Raw genomic sequence first — 27,345 nt, forward strand, 5'->3', positions numbered from 1 at the left:
TAACTAATAATTATTAAAGATTTATGGTTTGTATTGTCTCCGACATACAAAAGCCCTGTTGAAGAGAATGAGAGTGTGACATCCTCATTAAAGCAAAACAACTTTTTAATATTATTACAATAATGGTGTAATATCTAAATTATTTTCCCTTCCAACACACTAAAATTATAGTTATCATGCTTTTCTGGGCCCAAAAACGTCGGGTGGTACCATAATGATAATTGTATTTTTATTTTTATATGGTACCTAATAAAAACGACCCTAGACACCAGAAATTGAATTATTACGATTTTGAATATTTTTTAAATGAAACGATCTAAAAAAATGTTTACACAATCTTTTCTACAATAAAATATTATTATTTATTATTTCAACATAACATTTTGCTGTGTGATTGGTAATCTTTACATCACTGTGTCTGTATATTTTTTGTGACAAAGATCAATTATCCAGAAGAAAATTTAATCATCTAAAATATCTCAAATTACATACTTATTGTTAATTATTAAAAAGTTATAGTATGAAGTATAATATCTCATATATACTTAAACAATGTACAGTTGGTTTCTTATTATTTTTATTATTACATAATATACGTTTTTTTTTTAAACAAATCCTTCGGCAATTATATATCCATATTGCATGTGTTATTTTAGAAACACGTGAGTATGTGGGGTAAGGATTCGTCACTAAGAACCCAGGTGGTCACCCATCCAGAAGCTAGTGACGCCAGGCGATGTTTGACCACGGCAAACCACCGCGCCACACCATACCCCAAAATACAGTATATGACTAGTGTTCAGTACATATACCAGGCCAGAGGCAATTTTTTTGTTTCCAACATATTATCAACTGCATAACCTGATTTTACTGTTTGGTTTTAAACACATGTAAATAAGACGAGGATTCGTCACTAAGAACCCAGGTGGTTGCCCATCCGAGAGCTAGCAACGACAGTCGATGTGTTGACCTTCATGTCCAAAATTTATTTTTTTAACATATAGAAACCATATCTATTATATGAGATAATTAGTACTTGCAAACAATGTACAATTGGTTTCTTATTATTTTTATTATTACATAATATACTTTTTTTTAAACAAATCCTTCGGCAATTATATATCCATATTGCATGTGTTATTTTAGAAACACGTGAGTATGTGGGGTAAGGATTCGTCACTAAGAACCCAGGTGGTCACCCATCCAGAAGCTAGTGACGCCAGGCGATGTTTGACCACGGCAAACCACCGCGCCACACCATACCCCAAAATACAGTATATGACTAGTGTTCAGTGCATATACCAGGCCAGAGGCAATTTTTTTGTTTCCAACATATTATCAACTGCATAACCTGATTTTACTGTTTGGTTTTAAACACATGTAAATAAGACGAGGATTCGTCACTAAGAACCCAGGTGGTTGCCCATCCGAGAGCTAGCAACGACAGTCGATGTGTTGACCTTCATGTCCAAAATTTATTTTTTTAACATATAGAAACCATATCTATTATATGAGATAATTAGTACTTGTACGTCTATTTTTCATCAAGTTCAAGAATGTTTTTTTTATTTTTATAGCTAATAATAACAACAACACGTATGTCACTTCAAATATTGAATACCTAGTTAATAAATACATACGTGAACAACAATTTTTATTTTTTTTTTCTAAAATCTTAAATTTAAAAATTCCATTACCTAGACTAGTCGAAAAAGTAGAGGTACGATTAACACTAGTATAGATTCCAACACTCAACTAAAATAATACTTTAAAAATGATTGTATGCCTCAGAAAAATTATCCATCACCAGATATTATTTCTTCTTTCCAGTATTAGAGATTTGGATTAATTTTAAAAAACTAGTAATATAGGTTGCTTTCAATTTAATAATGAAATTCTTTTAACTCTTAATCACCTTCAAAAGTTGTTTTTCTTTTATGTGGACAAATTACTATTACAAATTTTTATTTTAAAACATTTTATGTTTTCTAGAGAAAAGACTTTTTATGCATTTTATATATTTTTTCTTGTTTGTAAGCTTTATTGTATGCTTATTTCTACGTTAGTAGTAGTACACAGCATATTTAAAAACTTATATGATCAAATTCTAAATGTTTTTAGTGCATCTTTTGATATTTTATCGAAAATCAAGCACTTAGGTAAATATTTTTATGGATCAAAATATAATTATATTAAATATGAAAGAAAAATGAAATTTTGACTAGCTTTTAAATTTTTTTTTTAAAATATATACAATATATCATGTATCTCAAATAACAGGGTACACTTTATTGCTCATTAACCTGTAAATATCTTTCAATTCTGTTTGTTGGACATCAAATCAATCATAAATTTCTATATCACTTAAAATTATTTTAAGTCATGTATTTTTTCATTCTTTTTAAATGGAAATCCCTATTTTAAATATCATTTTTGGACATCATGAAATTATCATACAAGGAAGGGCTCATCTGATCATACCAACCTAGTATGTCGGACTACAAAAAAAATCTCTCTCTCTCTCTCTCTCTCTCTCTCTCTCCCATCTCTTAATCCTTGCCTGCCCCCACTCTCACACTACCAGTTCCTATAGTACCTACAGGTCATCGTACCTGATAATTGGTGAAAATATTTAAATATCATTGAGGAAATTATTAAAAAAAAAATTTTTAAATATTATACCTGACCAATTTCCTAATTTTTATCACGATTTTATTGATAACTTAAATAGTGTTATACCAGTGGTTACAAAACGAATGATTTAAAAATTGCAAGTAATCTATCTCCTGATCAATTAATAAATTAATAAAATAAAAATAAACCTACTGAAAAATAAAAAATTACTTACCCAATATCCGAATCTACTATAAAACTTCATCTTCGAAACATTGTTAATACATTTCACACAGGCTTCACAACGAATATGATATTTAGTGGGCAAATCTTCACTGACGAATACCATCTCTGAAATTTCAATAAAATATTCAACAATATTTTCTGACCTATTCATTTTAGATCCTGAACGAAGTGATGAATGTATTAATTTTACAATGATGTGTGTGTTTTTTTTTGTGTGTGTACAGCATAACTAGTCGAAATAATGCTTCAATTTCAAACTTTGGTTGTAATTCAAAAACTAATCACTGTAAATATTTGGAATTTTAACCAAATGTTTATGTTAGTGATATCCATATACAGTTTAATTTTCAATTGAGTTATTTATAGACAACTGAAATTTTCAATTTTACTGAAAAATTTTTTTTTGAAGTGTTGATAAAAGTTTTTTGGCCCTATCAAAACACTTGAAATATTAACAAACATTTTCTCATAGGTTATTCGTATAGTGATTAAAAAATTTTAAGAATACCTAGGCACAATTTTTTTTTATTAGCATTTGAAGTTCAAATATTGACAAAAATTCATCAAAACCATGAATATATATATTTTTTTTTTTAGTGTCTGTCATCACGTTTTGGGGCAGTAAAAATGCTTCGATTTTCGACTTCAGTGCCTTATTCGATCAGAAAGTGAATCTAGTTGGTACTTTGGTGGTCAAAAATATTCTTAATTTTGACAAAATACGTAAAAATCACAAAAATTCGCAAATTGTTTTAAGATAAAAATTCATAAAAAAATGATTTTTAAATCTAAGATTTGAAAATTTAATACAAGATTCCTTACAAATTTGTCAATCTTTATCACAAAAAAAATGTCTTCCGGAAATTCAAATTGAATTTTTATTAGCATTTGAATTTCAAATATTAACAAAAATTCGTCAAAACCATGAATATTTGCAAATTATTTTGTAGTTCAAAATTCATAATATATTGTTTGTATTTATATCTAAGGTTATAAAATTTAACACTAAGTTTCCCATAAGTAAATAAAAATTAGATTAGCAGCGGCAAACAGATGTTATTTTGGATTGGTCCCTCTATTTAAATCAAAGATATTATCATGGAAGACAAAAATAACCCTTTATAAAGTACTAGTAAGACCTATAGCTTTGTATGCATGTGGGACGTGGGCCACTACAAAATCGGATGAACAAAAATTGGCCACCTTCGAGCGGAAGATATTAAGGAGAATCTATGGTCCGAAAAAAAATAACGAAGGAGAATACAAAATAAGAACAAATCAGGAGATCCAAGACCTGTACGGAGAACCGAATATTAACGGAATTTTAAAAAGTAGTAGGCTGAGCTGGGCCGGTCACGTGTGGAGATCGGAGGGGCCAATTGGACAGGTTACGAAATGGAAGCCAAATACAAAAAGGCCTAGAGGACGTCCTAGACAAAGATGGAAGGATAGAGTGGTCAAGGATTTGAGGGAACTTGGAATAGAGGATGGGGAAGAGCTGGCAAGAGACCGAGACAGGTGGAGGCAAGTGGTTGTTGCGGCAATGGGCCTGAATGGCCTGTAAACGCCTAAGAAGAAGAAGAAGAAGAAGTTTCCCATAAGTTTTGTTTCAAATAGCTATAGAGAAAATTTGATGCGTCATTATAGGAAAAATATTTTGAGCGTTTGAGTTTTAAATTTTTATGAAATCGCATAATGCTAACGATTTATATCGATATAATCGATATAAAAATGTACATTGATGATACAAATTTAATACAAATAAAAATGGTTATAATAAATATTATCAGTTCAATTAAATTGCAATAATAATAATAAAAAAATGCATGATTAACATTTTGTCATCAAAAAAAATAATAATTGCAATAATAATAATATAAAAATTCATGTCATACATTTTGTCATAATAAATATGGTATGATATAATAAAAAAAAATTAAAAAATGCATGTTAAACATTTTGTCATCAAAATAATAATAATTGAAATAATAAATCATACTGAATAAAAGTAAAATGTGAAAATATAATGCGAGTAAAATACAAAAAATTATCGACGTAATTGCTATATCTTATCGAATCTAACAAGTAACAACCAACAAGATGTATTATGTATACATGTTCCCATACCTACTTCATATAAAATAATACCCACATAAGTTATTAATATAATATACTATCATAAAGTACCTATCATAGATAAATTGTATCTATATTGTAAGTAAGTAACGCACGCACTCACACACATGGCACATGAATACATTGTATACATGTATACAGTACAATTTATGAACTATTGATTTTAAAGATTTTTGAAGATAATATCGATTATAATAATATGGCTGACTTGCGTCCCCCAAAACGGGACGCAACTTACCGGTCAAATTTACTACCGGAAAAATATATTTTGTTTTTGGGACGCAAGTAACATGCAGCCATGTACAGCAGAGCGACATCCACTTACCCGCTTTTTTTTTATCATTACAGATCATATATAGCTAAAAAATCCGTTTAATGTTATTATGTGTTTTGATTATTTTATTCAAGAACTTATTAATTTTATATGGCTATAAAAACATTATACCTACTGTATGGCTACTAAAAGTCTAGAACCGATTCATTTTTATTTTAATAATTTTTTATACAAACTTTAAATATTTTGCGTATTATAGTTTGTTTATTTATTTTATTTCAAGATTCATGAATATTATAATTATTATTCTATATTAATTTTTGAAAGATTGAGTTTAAGAAAATTAATAAAAATTCGATTGCAATAAATTAGAGTTTGGTTATTTACCTACCTAACCTTACGCAACTTCATAATTAATAATAACTGTACAATTTTGAAGAAAATAATAACTCCTGTGTGTATGTATTAGGTAGATACACTATTTTAACAGATATTTATTATATGTATGATAACTAAGTTATAATATATTTTTCATAACCGCTTAGTTCACCACTCAGTAATCAATTCTTTTAGCCTTTAGGTCATAGGGCGTTATAGGTGTACCTACAATGTAATTACTTAATAAGTACCTATAATATTAGATATGAGGTAAAGAATAAAGGTTATAAATAACTATAAATATCTATAATATACATAATTTATCAAAATAAAATATATTTTATTCTAAATTCCTGACTTCTAACGTTGGATTTAAATTACCATTTATAGGTACGAATTAAAATTGCTCCCTATGAGTTTCGGTGACTGGAGTTATCAGTTAAAACGGATATTATTACAATTAACTAATTAAACAAAAATTGAAAAATGTCGATAACAAACACATACCTAGGTTATAATTATAAAATTATAATTATTATACGTCTGGCAACCTGAAAAACAACTCTGCGCGTATTTCTTAATTTCGCGCTTAGAAATAAAATATGCGTCAACGATACTTGGAACTTGGGAATATATTTTTCGTGACGTTAGATACTTATTTAAAGCCTAACATAAGATTCAAGCCTCAAAAGAATATGAAAATAAACTTACCTCAAACATCGACTCTTTTTCGGGGTTTTGGTGAAATCCGAGACGTGTATGGGTACACTCCGATACCAACGTAAGAACGCATCAGATACTTAATTGAAGTCTGAAAATATTATTAATTATGAAATTAAAATTATACGGAATACAGAATATCTTTAGTTCATGTTTGATCTAGTGCTCATTGAAATTATAATTTTAGAATCTTTAATCGACTGCCACTTCTAATTCTGAAAAGACAATTGCCACAGATTATATTTATATTACGCTGATAGGATAAATCCAAAGATATGTAATATTTCAATAAAACTTCTATTACCAAGGAGGTTCACATTTATGAATAATATTCATTTAAATAATTAAATGTGATATAACAATAACCAAAAAATATTTGTAATTTTAAATTTAAATTATAATGTAATATATTATTTTTCTTAGCCTATTTTTGTTTGATTATTGATTACGACCATGCTTCTTTTATGCATTACAGGTATTATATATCTAAAATAATCCGATTAATGTTTAATTTTTATCTTCCTAGTGTTAATTTAAGTTTTAAATATTTTATTCAAGATCTTATTATTTCTTCACTAGTTCACTAACCACGACAAGTTAACTACTAGAACTCGGATACCTACCGGTTCGTTTTTATTTTAATAACGTAAAGATTAATTATAATTACTTGTATTAATGTTTATTTATTTTACTTCGATAATTTAAAAATATTATTCCAATTATTTAGGTATTATTTATGAATTTTTGATATAAGTATTGTGTTTTTTTTTAGAAAATAAATAATAAATGCAATTTTAATAAATTATTGAATTAGGTACCTACGTAAAATATAAAATAACCTATTCATGACAAAAACCTAGACATAATTAATTTTTTAAAAACAAAATTTTTCAATCTTAGATAAAAAAAAAATGTTTTATCCTAATTAAATAACTTACCATTGTATCAGTACCTACATATTATATATTATATCATTATTGTAAATAAGTGTAACTAATGGCCTTTGCAGTTGTCGATGTGAATATGCTCAATAGAAAAAAAATATATATAAAATAATTATAAAATCATTTACCTATAAATCTGTAAAAATTTAATTTAATTTTAAATAGTTTAACTTTTAAGCAATCTGAATCATAAATATAATGTATAAATAGGTAATAATATATTAATATATGTCAGTTGTTGGCTTATTGTATATATTTTTTATAATATTATATACCCTAATAAATACCGAATATAATTCATTCTATTAATCATTTTTTGATAATTTCTAATGTACAAAACCTTATCAACCATAAGTTTTAATTTAATTGTGTTATTGTTCTATGTAAATATTAACAGCTATTAAAAATGCAGAATTTAATATTACAAATAAAGTAATATTGGATGGTTAAATACTACACCTTCAGTTATAAGTACATGAATATAAGAACAGTAAGTATAGGTACTTAGCAGCTACACAGTTGCAATTTTTTACAAGCTATATTATTATAATATTTTTTCAGACGATTTACCATTGAAAACCAAACATAACACATTCAAACAAATCAAATGAAAGTTCACAAAATTTCATTGAGCTAGTAGGTGCCAATGGAAACTTAGTGTGATAAAATGACTGACTCTAATAGTAAATAATAATTTTATCTTGATCTCGTGTTTATATGAACTTTATGTTATAACACAGTTTGTATTCTGTTTACAGATTTAGATAATGAAGATTTTGATGATATTATTAAAGACAAGGACTGGAAGGAAAATAAAAGCTTAGGAACATCATAAGAAAGGTCTAAAATCAGAATTTGATGACATTTTAACTAGAACAAGGTGTCATACCTAGTAAAGATTTTTGTAACAACATTAATAAAAATACTATCGGTCAAATGGTTTTATAGAGAGATATTAAATTAATTACAGTTAAAAAATAATTCCCTGATAAATTGTTTTTACAACAATTTAAACAACTTATGGGCAAGCAAATTATCAAGAAATTATAGTTTTAAATAAAAATAAAATTATCAAACATACATTACATATGAAATTTGCATTTATTGAAAAGCCTGGAATCTTACAAATAAAAAAGATTTAATTTATCGCGCAAAGCAAAACTTATTCCAGATACCTACTTATTATCATTTTTATAAAAACTTAAAAATATATGAAATTGATAATACTTATAAGTTATAACAAATACTAATAAAATAATAATAATAATAAAAAAAAAAGGCGAGTAAGTGGGTATCGCTCTGCTGTACATTGGGGGTGGGGTGGACCTCTGACTAAGGTAGGTTAAATTTGAATGCAATGATAGGTATCATTGTATACGAAAAACGATTCTGAACGGAGACGGTTTATCTGTCTAGGATATATTATAGATAATTAAAAATTTTCAAATTTTCGATTTAAAAAGAAAATTTTTTATGAATTTCTAGCTTAAAATAATTTGCAAATTTTCGTGATTTTTAAGTATGTTGTCAAAATTAAAATTTAAATGCTTGTAAAAATAAAATGTGACTATGCATTTCTTTTATTTTTCAACTGCTATTGTAAAAATATTTTAGGAACCTTGTATTAAATTTTCAAATCTTAGATATAAAAGGAAAATTTTTTATGAATTTCTAGGATAAATTAATTTACGAATTTTCGTGATTTTTACGTATGTTGTCAAAATTCAAACTTTGAATGCATGTAAAAAAAAATTGTGGCTATATATTTCTTTTATTTTTCAACTGCTATTGTAAAAATATGTAAGGAGCCTTGTATTAAATTTTCAAATCTTAGATTTAAAAATAAAAACTTTTATTTATTTATATTTAAGATGATTTGAACATTGCCGTAATTTGTATGTATTTAGTCAAAATTTGAACTGTAAACGCGTATAAAAAAAATTTGTGACAATATATTTCTTTTATTTTTCAACTGCTATTGTAAAAATACATTATGAATTTCTAGTTTAAAGTAATTTGCGAATTTTCGTGATTTTTATGTATTTCGTCAAAATTCAAACTTTGAATGCTTTTTAAAAAAAAAAATGTGACAAAGAATTTATTTTATTTTTCAACTGCTATTGTAAAAATATGATAGGAGCCATGTATTAAATTTTAAAATCTGAATATCTCAAAAAAAGTCAAAATATTTTGAAAATTAAATCATGTAAAAAAAATGCCAATCTAAATAACTTGTGAAATTGTCAAGTATCTACGACTTCTACTTTTTGAATAATTACAAATATTTAAAATCGTTTGAGGATAAATCGTTATCGTACGCTATTTCGTAAAAATTTAAAATTCAAACGCACTTAACATTTTTCCTATAATGATGCTTCGAGTTTTCTCTATAGCTACTTGAAGGAAAACTTAGTGTTGTATTTTTAATCCTTAGTTATAAACGCAAAAAATTTTATGATTTTTCAACTTCAAAATTACTTGCAAATTTTCGCGTTTTCGACAGTTTTAGTAAAAATTTGAACTATAAACGCTTATTAAAAAAAATTGTGACTTACGATTTTAAATTTATATGGTAAAAACACTTATTTAAGTCAAATGGCTGATTTTTTACAATTTTTTTTAAATATCTACTATAATAATAATTTCAAGTTTCATGTTTAAAACATTAAAGTTAACTTGGTAAATGTTAATACAAACCAAAATACTCATGCAATTTATGACTTATGAATACAGGGTGATTTTTTTATCATGAACCACTCATTATTTCAAAAAGTATCAATGTTTTTTAAAATATTTTTTTACAAAGTTTCATATTGTTAAAAAAACAACGTTTTTATGAAAAAATTATATTTTTTAATATTTTTTATCCTTATAATTTTTTAAGTTTTTTACTTTTTTGAATGGCAACCTACAGTTTTAATTTCATATTCCAAAGCAGAATATTTTTCTAAGTATTTTGATACGTAAAAATCGAATTTTGGACGAGTAGTTCATGAGTTATAAGTATTTAAAGTTTAGACAAGCGGAGTAGTGGACAAACATTTTGCGGGGTAACCCCGTACCACTCCACTCCGCCAATCTAAACTTTAAATACTTATAACTCATAAACTACTCGTCCAAAATTCGACTTTTACGTATCAAAATACTTAGAAAAATATTCTGCTTTGGAATATGAAATTAAAACTCTAGGTTGCCTTTCAAAAAAGTAAAAAACTTAAAAAATTATAAGGATAAAAAATATTAAAATATATAATTTTTTTATAAAAACGTTGTTTTTTTAACAACATGAAACTTTGTAAAAAAATATTTTCAAAAACATTGATACTTTTTGAAATAATGAGTGGTTCATGATAAAAAAATCGCCCTGTATTATGACTTGGAAAAAAAAATTTTTACTGAGTTTAGTTTATTTTATTTTATATCTTAACTTTAATTTTAATTAATTTTATTCAACTATTTTCATTAACTTGCCCACCTTTGCATAAAATATACCGGGACCCAACACGTGCTGTTTTTGAAATCTGGGACCGAACTCGAGTTTGTCCCTTTAATAACGCTCGAGACTCGATGTGTGTGATACCCAAAGCTATTATTAGCGCTACTATCCTGTTTAGTGATAGCCAGTTACGGCTGTACCTGTAGTTTTCTAGGAGCTGCAGTGATAAAATGTAACAATGATGGTGCCTGCAGCATTTAGGGTATATTATAGAGTTGTCATAATGATTAATAATTCACAATAATTATAAGTTTCACATGGCATAAAACACCTCTGGTCCTCTTATTGGTCAAATTTCCCAGCAAAATTTACGCCAGATGATAAAAACATATTGTTCCTACTATACATGGTTCAACAACCTCGATCTATCTAAAGGTCATCCATCGTGCAATACAGGCTGTCCCAAAGAGATCTGACATTCTGACAAATAAAATAACTTTTGTTCTAATCAATATTTTTTTAAATTTCTTTTAAATATAATCTATAGTCACTACATTTTTAGAATACATTTTTTATTTTTTAACACTGAAAATAAAAAAACTTAAAAATTGATAAAAAATTTTTTCGAAATATTCAGTACAGCCAATTTGTAAATTTGATTATCAAAAAAATTTAGTTATAAGTTGAAAATCATAAAATTTTTTGCGTTTATAACTAAGGATTAAAAATACAGCACTAAGTTTTCCATAAGTTTTCCTTCAAGTAGCTATAGAGAAAACTTGAAACATCATTATAGAAAAAATTTTAAATGCCTTTGAATTTTAAATTTTTACGAAATAGTGTAACGATAACGATTTTAAATATTTGTTATTATTCAAAAAGTATAAGTTGTAGATACATGAAAATTTTATCAGTTATTTAATTTGGCATTTTCATTAAATGATTTAATTTTCAAAATATTTTGACTTTTTTGAGATATTTGTAGACAACTGAAATTTTCAATTTTTCTGAAAAAATTTTTTGAAGTGTCGACAAAATTTTTTTGGCCATATCAAAATATTTGAAAATTTAATACAAAGTTCCTCATAAATTATTCTTATAGTGAATAAAAAATTATATGAATACATAGGCACAACTTTTTTTTATTAGCCTTTGAAGTTCAAATATTGACAAAAATTCGTCAAAACCGTAAATATTTTTTTTTGTGTTTGTCATTACGTTTTGGGGAAGTAAAAATGCTTCGACATTTAACTTCAGTACCTTGTTAAATCAGAAAGTGAATCTAGTTGATACTTTGGGGGATCAAAAGTAAAAAATTCTTAATATTTTTCTAAATAATCGGGATAAACAAACTAAAAATTAAGGGAAAAACAAGAAATTTTCCGTACGATCAGTTTTCGACAAAATCGATTTTGATTTTTGTTGTAACTTTAAAATGTTTATATGTTTATATGTTTATTGTTTATATAAGTATATTCTATCCACCATGATATTTTTAAAAATTCTTAACTTAAGTTGAACTATTCATATGTATATGCAATTTTCAATCATTATTAGTTTTTTTTAAATTAAAATCGATAAAAATCAAATTATTTTTTGGGTAGAAAATCTTGAAAATTTCATACAAGGCTCTTAACATATTGTTACAATAGCTGTTGAAAAATAAAAGAAATTCAATTACAATTTTTTTTTATAAGCATTCAAAATTTGAATTTTGACTAAATACGTAAAAATCTCAAAAATTCACAAATTATTTTAAGCTAGAAATTCATAAAAAAATTTCTTTTTTGAACTAAGATTTAAAAATTTAATATAAAACTCCTTACAAGTTTTTCAATCTTTATCACAAAAAAAATGTCCACCAGAAATGCAAATTAAATTTTTATTAGCATTTTAATTTCAAATATTGACAAAAATTCGTCAAAACCATGAATATTTGCGAATTATTTTGTAGTTCAAAATTCATAAGATTGTTTGTATTTTTATCTAAAGTTATAAAATCTAACCATAACTTTGGCCATTGTATATGTAGTGGAACAATTTCGGACATATGCATACGGGGAGCATATTGAGATTTGGACGGATCATGCACCACTTAGGTATTTAGATAATCTAAAAAGTTTTTCTACCAGAATTCAGAGGCTAAAAAATAAATTGGTGGACTATGATTATGTAATAAAGTATAGAAAAGGATTATTGAATCAAGTTTGCGATGCCATGTCTAGATATCCGTTGGAAAAATTACCCACAGTGAACGAGCGAGCGGTAGACGGAAAAGCATTATTAGTAGCGCAGTTAAGGCAAGTAAATATGCAAATTTTACAGGCAAATGATACTTTTTTGTCACACATAATACAAGCCCTTAATAAGCCAGAATTAGCTAGTCATATTTGGCTAAGAAAGTCAAAAAATTATTTTTTTAATGATGAGAATATTTTACTGTACAAATGGAATGTAAAGAAAACTAATAGGAATGTAGTTGCGCTACCTGACGTATTGATCGGAGATACGCTATCAAATATTCATGATCACCCTTTATCTGCTCATTTAGGAGTTGAGAAAACATACAAAAAAATTTCGGAAAGGTATTATTGGCCAGGCATGTATAAGCAAATAAAAAGTTATGTGACATCATGCGTAAGTACTAAGTTGTCAGAAGAGGAAAGTTGATAATACCCCTATGTATGGATTTATGCAGGGCGCACCTAAGATTACGGGACAACCGTTTGAACGTTTTACCATAGATTATAATAAAGGACCCATAAATCCGACCAGCAATGGTTACGCATATATTTTGGTAGGGACATGTGCAACTACGAAGTATGCAATTGCCAAAGGGTGCAAGCACGCGGACAGTAAGACTACTGTGTCATATCTATTGGAGGTAATTTCGCAGTTCGGAGAAATTGAGGAAATCCATTCGGACAGAGGGTTACATTTTACGGCAAAAATAGTTAAAGATTTGTTACATTCACTGAACATTAAAAACAATAATGCAGTAGCATATCGTCCACAAAGTCAGGGCCAGACGGAGAAGTTTAATGGAACACTTATAGATATGCTGAGTCATTTTGTACACGAGAAACCTAAGCAGTGGAGTTAGTATATGAAATATGTCTTGTTTGCATATAATTCAGCGGTGAATGAAACAACAAAATATTCTCCGTTCTTTTTGTTACATGGATATCAGCCAAGATCTATTTTTCATAATAATTTAATTAAGACAGATGTGGAACACGGCATAACTTAAAAGGTAGGAGGAAATTAGGGATAGTATACCGGATTTTTTGCAGGCACAAAATTTGAAAAATAAGAAAGGGTATGACTTACATAAAAAGGAAATATTATTTGAAGAGGGGGAAATGGTACTGGTAAAAACAGAAATAAAAAAATCTAAATTTGATTTCAGATATCAGGGACCATTCAAAATAATAAAGAAAATTTCAGACGTGGTATATCTGGTTGAAATAATTCGAAATTCAAAATTAGTTAATGACTATAAACATGTAAGTCAAATCAAAAAATTTAGAGATAGGATTACTTAAGATACAGGAAAATGAGGCATTACTATTTTTAAAATATAGTACATTAGAGAATAGGATAGGTTAAGCAAAAAAAAAAAAAAGAAAAGAAAAAAAATCCCAAACTGAATAACGTGATATGAATATAAAATTTGTTTTGCTTGTTTATATACTTAAAGAAATGTCAATGAAAAAAAAAGATGTTAATATATTAGTTATATATATATATATATAAATTAGTTAAAGTAAAAACAATGTATATTGCATGTATGCAAATTATGTTTTTGAGATAAGGTATAGAAAAGTTTTGAATGTATCTATATTATATGTATGAAAGTTATGTTTTTAATGTATATTTTAGATATGAAAATATAGATGGAATTTGTCATATACCTATAAAATAATATGTTAAAGTAGAAATATTGTAATATTGAATGTATAATATTGTATGTTTAAAAATTATGTTTTGGTATAAGAAAATAAGATGTTATATGTGAAAAATGTATTTGTAGTAAGGAGATATAGTAATGTAATAATACAAAAATGAGTAGTAAGATGGAAATATGTAAAAAGGAGAAAAAAAATTGAATATTATGTTAAATTTAATTGTATTAAATGCATAGTAAGCACTTGTGGGTACAAGGTGCCGGAACACATATATGCCAAACACGGAACGAGCGGTACAATATGTAAAATCGGATCACTAGTCAACGTCAGACAGCAATGATGGATCAAGTACAATGTGCTCCAGTTAAAGTTGTAATACTGTATGACTGGGGCATATAGTAAAAAACACGTCATATAAATACACCATTTAAATTATGAAATTACCTGTATATATTAAATACCAAATTTATATCAATACTTATAAAAGAAGAAGGTGAAGAAAAAAATGAGTGTTGGTTATCAAATGTATCACAGTACAATTGTTTTGGGATAAGGGGTTTATAACGATGTATATTTTTTTCTCCTTAACTTTTAAGGGAGTGGGTAATGAACATATTACATATATGTGACACTGCTACATGTTTCTAAATTATAAATATGAGTATAAATAAGAATAATAAGGAAGAAGGCTTATATACACAGTAGGGTTATCCGTACACAAATACACAAACAACTGATGACATATATAAGAGACACACAATGTGAAGTTCATTAGTTCTGGGTCCAGTAGAGCTGCCCGCAAGCCAACGAACTCCGGAAGACGGGATAACACCGTGTGTGGGATACTCCCTTGTGCGGGATAATATATATAACGGCATACCACCTTGTGCAGGATAACAAATATAACGGGATACGACCTTTCACGGGATAACATATTTGACGGGATACCACCTTGTGCAGGATAAAATTTATAACGGGATAACACCCTGTGCGGAATACTCCCTTGTGCGGGATAATATATATAACGGGATACCACCTTGTGCGGGATAAAATATATATCGGGATACAACCTTGTGCGGGATAAAAAATATAACGGGATACAACTTTGTGCGGGATAAAAAATATAACGGGGTACCTCTTTTCGCGGGATAACAAATAAAACGGGATACTCCATTGTGCGGGATAACATATATGACGGGATACTCCATTGTAAGGGATAACATATATAACGGGATATCACCTTGTGCGGGATAACAAATATAACGGGATACCACCTTTCACGGGATAACATATTTAACGGAATACCACCTTGTGCGGGATAACATAGATAACGGGATACCACCCTGTGCGGGATACTCCTTGTGTGGGATAACATATATAAGGGGATACCACCTTGTGCGGGATAACATATACAAGGGGATACTACCTAGTGCGGGATAACCTATATAACTGGATACCACATAGGGCGGCATAACCTATATAACTGGATACCACCTTGTGCGGGATAACATACCTATATAACGGGATATCACCTAGGGCGGGATAACATATATAACGGGTTGCCACCTTGTGCGGGTACCTAAGGGAGTATCCTGTTATATTTGATATCCCGCACAAGGTGGTATCCCGTTATATATTTTATCCCACTTAAGGGAGTATGCCGTTTTATTTGTTTTCCCGCACAAGGGAGTATCCCGTTATACATATTGTTATCCCGCACAATGGAGAATCTCGTTATATTTGTTATCCCGCACAAGGTGGTATCCCGTTATACAGGGTGTTTCACGATGAACTGACAATTGAAATAACATTTGATCTATTTAACATTTTTCACTTTTTTTTTAAATATAAATTTTCGACTGCGCTACATTTAAAATATTTAAATTATTTTGTATGTTAAATTAAAAATTAAAAAATTTGCTATTTGATAGTTAAAAAAATCAAGATAGCTATTTTATAAATCTGATTTTTAGAAAAAATTTGGTGTTTAATATAATTATTATAATAATTTTTAAAGTTTTTTTTTAATTCAAATTCATTTCTTATTTATCAGTATTACAACAATTATCGATTTTGAATTATTTTTTTCCAAGAAATTTGGTATCACGAATAATAAAAAAAGATGATACTTAACAGTAATACAATATTAGGTACAATTGGTACAATCACAATGTACAATCAATACAATATTAACGTACGTATGCGAAATTGCGAACACGTGATTCATATTTCGATGCTTGTTAAGAAAATATTGTTTGGTGTTAACACGTTAAGTGCTTATAAAGTAGTAATTTACGCGTAATAATATAATATCAATATCAATTATAAGTATATAACAATAATATAATCATTGAATATCATTCAAAAATGACTGACCAGTTACCACTTCCATATGCGCTGGACTTCAATATTACTGTAATAATTTTGACAGTTATTCGTCCAGCAAATAAATTATATTACCTACTCAGGTAATCTTTAAAACGAAAACCTTACTGATAATTCGAGAGAACATGAAACCATTTTGAATGCATAGTATGGAAAGCAATTTAATGAGTGTTTATACATTAATGTTTAAAAGTGACAATGTTGCATACCTAGACGATGAAGTGCTATACTAAAATGAATTTAGTTAATTATTTAACCAAGAGTGATAACAAATATTGTATACTAATGTCAACAAAAATTAGCTCCAGAATGTAAGTATAGATGAATTAATTATTCATATATTAATAATATTAAATAATCTAACAATATACATATTATATGGATATAATTAACAGTTATACTATTATTTACATATTATTAATAAAAATTTAATTGTATTTTAATGTCATAGGTAGAGGTAGTTTCATAAACTATTGTCTAATAGTACATAAATTGAGGGCTATTGATTTGGTCCATTCCAGTAATGATAGTTATGGTTTGTCAGTGAATAATATGATTTTCATCAACTATCTTGTACTTGTGAATTAGATTATCAGAAAATAATAGTATAATATAATGCCATGTTATTGTTAACTGTAAGTTGAACCATCCAACTTGTAACCTAGTACTTAATTTTAATATTATTAAGTTGTAATACAGTTTCAAAACTTTGGTCATGATACAGAATATGATTGATACTAATTGATACATTTTCATTGAATTAACCAATATGTTCCAATCATCACATGTATGAATATTAAATGTTTAAGCATTTACATATTCTATTTTCACAATGTGCTTATTTTAGTGAAAATTAATTGATATTAAACTGAATACAAATAATACCTACAATCAACATTCTAAAATGTATGTTAATTAAATAAATTTTAATATTTAATAATAATAGGTTTTAATTATTTTTCAGTATATCGATTTTAATATTTGAAATAACTATGATTCAAATTCAAAAATCAATATGCCGTCATCATTGAAAATATATACTGTATGTACTGAAAATTTTGTAAAATTAATTTATAATTATAGTTTTAGTTTATATATATATTTTTTTTAATTAATTATATTATGTTAATGTACCTTGTGCTGTATTGTTTAAGTAATTCTAATCAAAATAATTGAAGGGATGAATGGTAGGTCTAACTTAATTTATAACAAATTAATATTTTATGAAAAAAAGTATATAGCTAGGAATTTTTAATATTTATCTAGATTGTAGGTTTCAAATCATCCTATTATTAGTAATAATACCTGTGAATAAAGTACTTACCTTTTATGTTACAAAATATTTCACTTAATACCTATTCAAAATTAATATTAATACATTATTTTAAAATGCCTATTAAAGCATATTATATTATAATTTATTACTGATAAATATTTTTACATTCTATCTTCAATACTTCTAAAAAATACCTCATTCATTTCTGTGATTTGTGTATTCTATACTAGTTTAAATAATATATTATGTACTTTATATTTTGTGAGTTATGGCTTTATTTATTTGATTTCTAAGTGAATTTTCAATTTACACTAATACAGAATACTCTGCTTATGCAATCCGTTAAGTAAATTCTAATATTTGTTTAGTTTTTTGAATAAATATAGTCAAATACTTGCAAAAAATATAGAACTATATGCATAAATTAAACTAAAAAAGAATACCTACCACAAAATAACACTTTTTAAATATTATAAATTACTTACTACCTACCTTAGATATCAGATATGTTTATTAATCAGTACACAACCTAAATTAAATAAAAGACTTTTTGAAATATATATTTATTATATTAATATAGTTTATTCTAGTGTGTTCCATTATATATTATAATGTTATGTTGTTATTGTTTAATAAATTAAATATTTAATATTGCATACGCTGTTGTAGCTAATGAGTGTTTAGTGTTAACAATCTGTTCATGTTGAATCAAAAATATTTAATTACAATATTTTGTTTATTGAAAACAAAGTACATATCTATGTGTTAAATATTTTAGACTGTTTGATTACGGTATCATATCAATATTCTACTAGTCTATGAGATCCACGAATTAAAATATACTGGATACCCAACGGTACATGATAAGGCGCTACTAAACTGACTTTTCATGTGGAAAGGTATACTAAAGGTATTTTCGTACTAGCGCTCCAAGATAATTAAATGTATAATAATGGATTGACTATTTTAAATTTTAAATATTATGCATATATAACAATTAAAATAGTATGATGATTTTTTCAAATGATTAATTTAAAACATTTAAGCATTTGCTTGTTATTGTAATCAGCAATATAATAATTAATAGGTACCATTCTAAATATTCTACCATGACAAAATAGATTGATAAAGTGGAAGCTAAATTATAGTAAATAGTAAAAGATATTAATTATATCTTTATACGTAAAATTATTTGTATTATGTAATATAAAAAGATATAATTAATATTTATTAAATAATTAAATATAAAACGGGATACTACAATGTAATGAAATGACCCTTGAAATTTAACTTGACATGTGACATTTTACCTTGACTATGGCCATGTGAAGAAACTATAATAAACCGACTTCAAATTGGCCACAATCACCTAACGAACGTCTACTTGATAGAGTAAAGACAAACCTCCATTTTGCTGCACATGCAGTGTATTTTTCCCTTTGCCCTTTGCACCTGCCCCCTGCCCTATGATCACTGCCCCTGCCAATGCCCCTGCAAACTGCCCTGCCCTTTCCCCTTCCCCTGCCAACGGCCCCTGACCCTTCCCCTGCCCCTGCCATTTACCCTTCCCCTGCCATTTCCCCTCCCCCTGCCCCTGCCTGCACCTGCCCCTGCCATTTCCCCTTCCCCTTCCCCTTCCCCTGCCCCTGCCCCTGCCCCTGCCCCTGCCCCTGCCCCTGCCCCTGCCCCTGCCCCTGCCCCTGCCCCTGCCCCTGACCCTGACCCTGACCCTGACCCTGACACTGCCCCTGCCCCTGACACTGCCCCTGCCCCTGACACTGCCACTGCCACTGCCACTGCCCCTATGCACTATGTATTCTCAAGAAAAAAAAAAGAAGGATAATTAAATCATGATATAATTATGTTTTTTTGTGGCAAGCGGCTAATAATGTTTGAAAATTGTATCCACAAAAATAAACTAGAGCAATATTTTGAAAATAAAAATTGAAAGGGGGTATTGGCGCCCGCATCAAATGATATTTAAAAATCAAAAAAAATTTGGATAAAATAATGGTCTTAGAGTACACAATGAAGATTGCACTATGTAATAAATAAAAGAAGAATAATTAAATCATGTTAAAATTATGTTTTTTCAGTGGCAAGTGTCTAACAATGTTTAAAAACTGTATCCACAAAAATAAACTAGAGCAATATTTTGAAAATCAAAATTGAAAGGGGGTATAGGCGCCCGCAGGCAATTGATTTTAAAGAATCAAAAAAAAAAATTTGGATAAAATTATGTTCTTAGAATACACAATGAAGACTGCACTATGTATTCTCAAGAAAAATAAAAGACGGATAATTAAATCATGATAAAATTAAATTTTTTAGTGGCAAGTGGATAATAAAGTTTAAAAATTGTGTCCACAAAAAGAAAATAGAGCTATATTTTGAAAATAAAAATGGAAAGGGGGTATTGGCCCCTGCAGGCAAATGATTTTAGAGGATCAAAAAAGAAATTTGGAAAAAATTTTGATCTTGAAATACACAATGAAGACTGCACTATGTATTCTCAAGAAAAATAAAAGAAGAAGAATTAAAGAAGGATAATTAAATCATGATAAAATTATGGTTTTTTAGTGGCAAGTGGATAATAAAGTTTAAAAATTGTTTCCACAAAAAGAAAATGGAGCTACATTTTGAAGATAAAAATGGAAAGGTGGTATTGGCACCCGCAGGCAAATGATTTTTAAGAATCAAAAAAAAATTTGGATAAAATTATGGTCTTGGAATACACAATGAAGTGTGCACTATGTAATAAATAAAAGAAGAATAATTAAATCATGTTAAAATTATGTTTTTTTAGTGGCAAATGGATAATAAAGTTTAAAAATTGTGTCCACAAAAAGAAAATAGAGCCATATTTTGAAAATAAAAATGAAAAGGGGGTATTGGCGCCCACAGGCAAATGATTTTTAAGAATAAAAAAAAAATTTGGATAAAATTATGGTCTTAGAGTACACAATGAAGACTGCACTATCTAATAAATAAAAGAAGAAAAATTAATTCATGATAAAATTATGTTTTTTTAGTGGCAAGTGTCTAATAATGTTTGAAAATTGTATCCACAAAAATAAACTGGAGCAATATTTTGAAAATAAAAATTGAAAGGGGGTATAGGCGCCTGCAGGCAAATGATTTTTAGGAATCAAAAAAAAAAAATTTGGATAAAATTATGGTCTTAGAATACACAATGAAGACTTCACTATGTATTCTCAAGAAAAATAAAAGAAGGATAATTAAATCATGATAAAATTATGTTTTTTTAGTGGAAAGTGGATAATAAAGTTTAAAAATTGTTTCCTCAAAAAGAAAATGGAGCTACATTTTGAAAATAAAAATAGAAAAAGGATATTGGCACCCGCAGGCAAATGATTTCTAGGATTAAAAAAATAAATTATGTATTCTCAAGAAAAGTTAATGAAATAAAATATGAATGCTAAATAAATCATGATATAATTATGTTTGTTAGTGGCAAGTGGCTAATAATGTTTGAAAATTGTACCCACAAAAATAAACTAGAGCCATATTTGGAAAATAAAAATGGAAAGGGAGTTTTGGCGCCCGCAGGCAAATGATTTTTAAGAATAAAAAAAAAAAATTTGGATAAAATTATGGTCTTAGAGTACACAATGAAGACTGCACTATGTATTCTCAAGAAAAATAAAAGAAAAAGAATTAAATAAGGATAATTAAATCATGATATAATTATGTTTTTTAGTGGCAAGTGGCTAATAATGTTTGAAAATTGTATCCACAAAAATAAACTACAGCCATATTTTGAAAATAAAAATGGAAAGGGAGTATTGGTGCCCGCAGGCAAATGATTTTTTAGAATCAAAAAAAAATTTGGATAACATTATGGTCTTAGAGTACAAATTGAAGACTCCACTATGTATTCTCAAGAAAAATAAAAGAAGAAGAATTAAAGAAGGATAATTAAATCATGATAAAATTATGTTTTTTTAGTGGCAAGTGGATGATAAAGTTTAAAAATTGTTTCCACAAAAAGAAAATAGAGCTATATTTTGAAAATAAAATTGGAAAGGGGATATTGGCAACCGCAGGTAAATGATTTTTAAGAATCAAAAAAAAAAATTTGGATAAAATTATGGTCTTAAAGTACACAATGAAGTCTGAACTTTGTAAAAAATAAAAGAAGAAAAATTAATTCATGATAAAATTATGTTTTTTTAGTGGCAAGTGTCTAATAATGTTTGAAAATTGTTTCCACAAAAAGAAAATAGAGCTACATTTTGAAAATAAAAATGGAAAGGTGGTATTGGCAACCGCAGGCAAATGATTTTTAAGAATCAAAAAAAAATTTGGATAAAATTATGGTCTTAGAGTATATAATGAAGACTGCAATATGTATTCTCAAGAAAAATAAAAGATGAATAATTAAATCATGATAAAATTATGTTTTTATAGTGGAAAGTGGATAATAAAGTTTAAAAATTGTGTCCACAAAAAGAAAATAGAGCCATATTTTGAAAATAAAAATGAAAAGGTGGTATTGGCGCCCGCAGGCAAATGATTTTTAAGAATAAAAAAAAATTTGGATAAAATAATGGTCTAAGAGTACACAATGAAGATTGCACTATGTAATAAGTAAAAGAAGAAAAATTAATTCATGATAAAATTATGTTTTTTTAGTGGAAAGTGGATAATAAAGTTTAAAAATTGTGTCCACAAAAAGAAAATAGAGCCATATTTTGAAAATAAAAATGGAAAGGGGGTATTGGCGCCGGATGCAATTGATTTTTAAGAATCAAAAAAAAATTTGGATAAAATTATGGTCTTAGAGTACACAATGAAGTCTGCACTATGTAATAAATAAAAGAAGAAAAATTATGTTTTTTTAGTTGCAAGTGGCTAATAATGTTTGAAATTTGTATCGACATAAAGAAAATAGAGCTATATTTTGAAAATAAAAATGGAAAGGGGATATTGGCGCCCACAGGCAAAAGACTTCTAGGGTTAAAAAATAAATTATGTATTCTCAAGAAAAATTAATTAAATAAAATATGAAGGATAAACAAATCATGATATAATTATGTTTTTTAGTGGCATGTGGCTAATAATGTTTGAAAATTGTATCCACAAAAATAAACTAGAGCTATATTTTGAAAATAAAAATGGAAAGGGAGTATTGGCGCCCGCAGGTAAATGATTTTTAAGAATCAAAAAAAAATTTGGATAAAATTATGGTCTTAGAGTATATAATGAAGACTGCAATATGTATTCTCAAGAAAAATAAAAGAAGAATAATTAAATCATGATAAAATTATGTTTTTATAGTGGAAAGTGGATAATAAAGTTTAAAAAGTGTGTCCACAAAAAGAAAATGGAGCTACATTTTGAAAATAAAAATGGAAAGGGGGTATTGGCGCCGGATGCAAATGATTTTTAAGAATCAAAAAAAAATTTGGATAAAATTATGGTATTAGAGTACACAATGAAGTCTGCACAATGTAATAAATAAAAGAAGAAAAATTAATTCATGATAAAATTATGTTTTTTTAGTGGCAAGTGGATAATAAAGTTTAAAAATTGTTTCCACAGAAAAAAATAGAGCCATATTTTGAAAATAAAAATGGAAAGGGGGTATTGGCACCCGCAGGCAAATGATTTTTAAGAATCAAAAAAAAATTTGGATAAAATTATGGTCTTAGAGTACACAATGAAGACTGCGCTATGTATTCTCAAGAAAAATAAAAGAAGGATAATGAAATCATGATAAAATTAAATTTTTTAGTGGCAAGTGGATAATAAAGTTTAAAAATTGTGTCCACAAAAAGAAAATAGAGCTATATTTTGAAAATAAAAATGGAAAGTGGGTATTGGCCCCCGCAGGCAAATGATTTTAGAGGATCAAAAAAGAAATTTGGAAAAAATTTTGATCTTGAAATACACAATGAAGACTGCACTATGTATTCTCAAGAAAAATAAAAGAAGAAGAATTAAAGAAGGATAATTAAATCATGATAAAATTATGTTTTTTTAGTGGCAAGTGGATAATAAAGTTTATAAATTGTTTCCACAAAAAGAAAATGGAGCTACATTTTAAAAATAAAAATGGAAAGGGGGTATTGGCGCCCGCAGGCAAATGATTTTTAAGAATCAAAAAAAAATTTAGATAAAATTATGGTCTTAGAGTACACAATGAAGTATGCACTATGTAATAAGTAAAAGAAGAAAAATTAATTCATGATAAAATTATGTTTTTATAGTTGAAAGTGGATAATAAAGTTTAAAAATTGTTTCCACAAAAAGAAAATAGAGCCATATTTGAAAATAAAAATGGAAAGGGGGTATTGGCGCCGGATGCAAATGATTTTTAAGAATCAAAAAAAAATTTGGATAAAATTATGGTCTTAGAGTACACAATGAAGTCTGCACTATGTAATAAATAAAAGAAGAAAAATTATGTTTTTTTAGTTGCAAGTGGCTAATAATGTTTGAAATTTGTATCCACATAAAGAAAATAGAGCTATATTTTGAAAATAAAAATGGAAAGGGGATATTGGCGCCCACAGGCAAAAGACTTCTAGGGTTAAAAAATAAATTATGTATTCTCAAGAAAAATTAATTAAATAAAATATGAAGGATAAACAAATCATGATATAATTATGTTTTTTAGTGGCATGTGGCTAATAATGTTTGAAAATTGTATCCACAAAAATAAACTAGAGCTATATTTTGAAAATAAAAATGGAAAGGGAGTATTGGCGCCCGCAGGTAAATGATTTTTAAGAATCAAAAAAAAATTTGGATAAAATTATGGTCTTAGAGTATATAATGAAGACTGCAATATGTATTCTCAAGAAAAATAAAAGAAGAATAATTAAATCATGATAAAATTATGTTTTTATAGTGGAAAGTGGATAATAAAGTTTAAAAATTGTGTCCACAAAAAGAAAAAGGAGCTACATTTTGAAAATAAAAATGGAAAGGGGGTATTGGCGCCGGATGCAAATGATTTTTAAGAATCAAAAAAAAATTTGGATAACATTATGGTCTTAGAGTACACAATGAAGTCTGCACAATGTAATAAATAAAAGAAGAAAAATTAATTCATGATAAAATTATGTTTTTTTAGTGGCAAGTGGATAATAAAGTTTAAAAATTGTTTCCACAGAAAAAAATAGAGCCATATTTTGAAAATAAAAATGGAAAGGGGGTATTGGCGCCCGCAGGCAAATGATTTTTAAGAATCAAAAAAAAATTTGGATAAAATTATGGTCTTAGAGTACACAATGAAGACTGCGCTATGTATTCTCAAGAAAAATAAAAGAAGGATAATGAAATCATGATAAAATTAAATTTTTTAGTGGCAAGTGGATAATAAAGTTTAAAAATTGTGTCCACAAAAAGAAAATAGAGCTATATTTTGAAAATAAAAATGGAAAGTGGGTATTGGCCCCCGCAGGCAAATGATTTTAGAGGATCAAAAAAGAAATTTGGAAAAAATTTTGATCTTGAAATACACAATGAAGACTGCACTATGTATTCTCAAGAAAAATAAAAGAAGAAGAATTAAAGAAGGATAATTAAATCATGATAAAATTATGTTTTTTTAGTGGCAAGTGGATAATAAAGTTTATAAATTGTTTCCACAAAAAGAAAATGGAGCTACATTTTAAAAATAAAAATGGAAAGGGGGTATTGGCGCCCGCAGGCAAATGATTTTTAAGAATCAAAAAAAAATTTAGATAAAATTATGGTCTTAGAGTACACAATGAAGTATGCACTATGTAATAAGTAAAAGAAGAAAAATTAATTCATGATAAAATTATGTTTTTATAGTTGAAAGTGGATAATAAAGTTTAAAAATTGTTTCCACAAAAAGAAAATAGAGCCATATTTGAAAATAAAAATGGAAAGGGGGTATTGGCGCCGGATGCAAATGATTTTTAAGAATCAAAAAAAAATTTGGATAAAATTATGGTCTTAGAGTACACAATGAAGTCTGCACTATGTAATAAATAAAAGAAGAAAAATTATGTTTTTTTAGTTGCAAGTGGCTAATAATGTTTGAAATTTGTATCCACATAAAGAAAATAGAGCTATATTTTGAAAATAAAAATGGAAAGGGGATATTGGCGCCCACAGGCAAAAGACTTCTAGGGTTAAAAAATAAATTATGTATTCTCAAGAAAAATTAATTAAATAAAATATGAAGGATAAACAAATCATGATATAATTATGTTTTTTAGTGGCATGTGGCTAATAATGTTTGAAAATTGTATCCACAAAAATAAACTAGAGCTATATTTTGAAAATAAAAATGGAAAGGGAGTATTGGCGCCCGCAGGTAAATGATTTTTAAGAATCAAAAAAAAATTTGGATAAAATTATGGTCTTAGAGTATATAATGAAGACTGCAATATGTATTCTCAAGAAAAATAAAAGAAGAATAATTAAATCATGATAAAATTATGTTTTTATAGTGGAAAGTGGATAATAAAGTTTAAAAATTGTGTCCACAAAAAGAAAATGGAGCTACATTTTGAAAATAAAAATGGAAAGGGGGTATTGGCGCCGGATGCAAATGATTTTTAAGAATCAAAAAAAAATTTGGATAAAATTATGGTCTTAGAGTACACAATGAAGTCTGCACAATGTAATAAATAAAAGAAGAAAAATTAATTCATGATAAAATTATGTTTTTTTAGTGGCAAGTGGATAATAAAGTTTAAAAATTGTTTCCACAGAAAAAAATAGAGCCATATTTTGAAAATAAAAATGGAAAGGGGGTATTGGCGCCCGCAGGCAAATGATTTTTAAGAATCAAAAAAAAATTTGGATAAAATTATGGTCTTAGAGTACACAATGAAGACTGCACTATGTATTCTCAAGAAAAATAAAAGAAGGATAATGAAATCATGATAAAATTAAATTTTTTAGTGGCAAGTGGATAATAAAGTTTAAAAATTGTGTCCACAAAAAGAAAATAGAGCTATATTTTGAAAATAAAAATGGAAAGTGGGTATTGGCCCCCGCAGGCAAATGATTTTAGAGGATCA

Source organism: Diuraphis noxia, unplaced genomic scaffold (assembly GCF_037042655.1).
Source record: "Diuraphis noxia isolate RWA-SAM2 unplaced genomic scaffold, SU_Dnox_SAM2 contig0003, whole genome shotgun sequence".
Lineage (NCBI taxonomy): Eukaryota > Metazoa > Arthropoda > Insecta > Hemiptera > Aphididae > Diuraphis > Diuraphis noxia.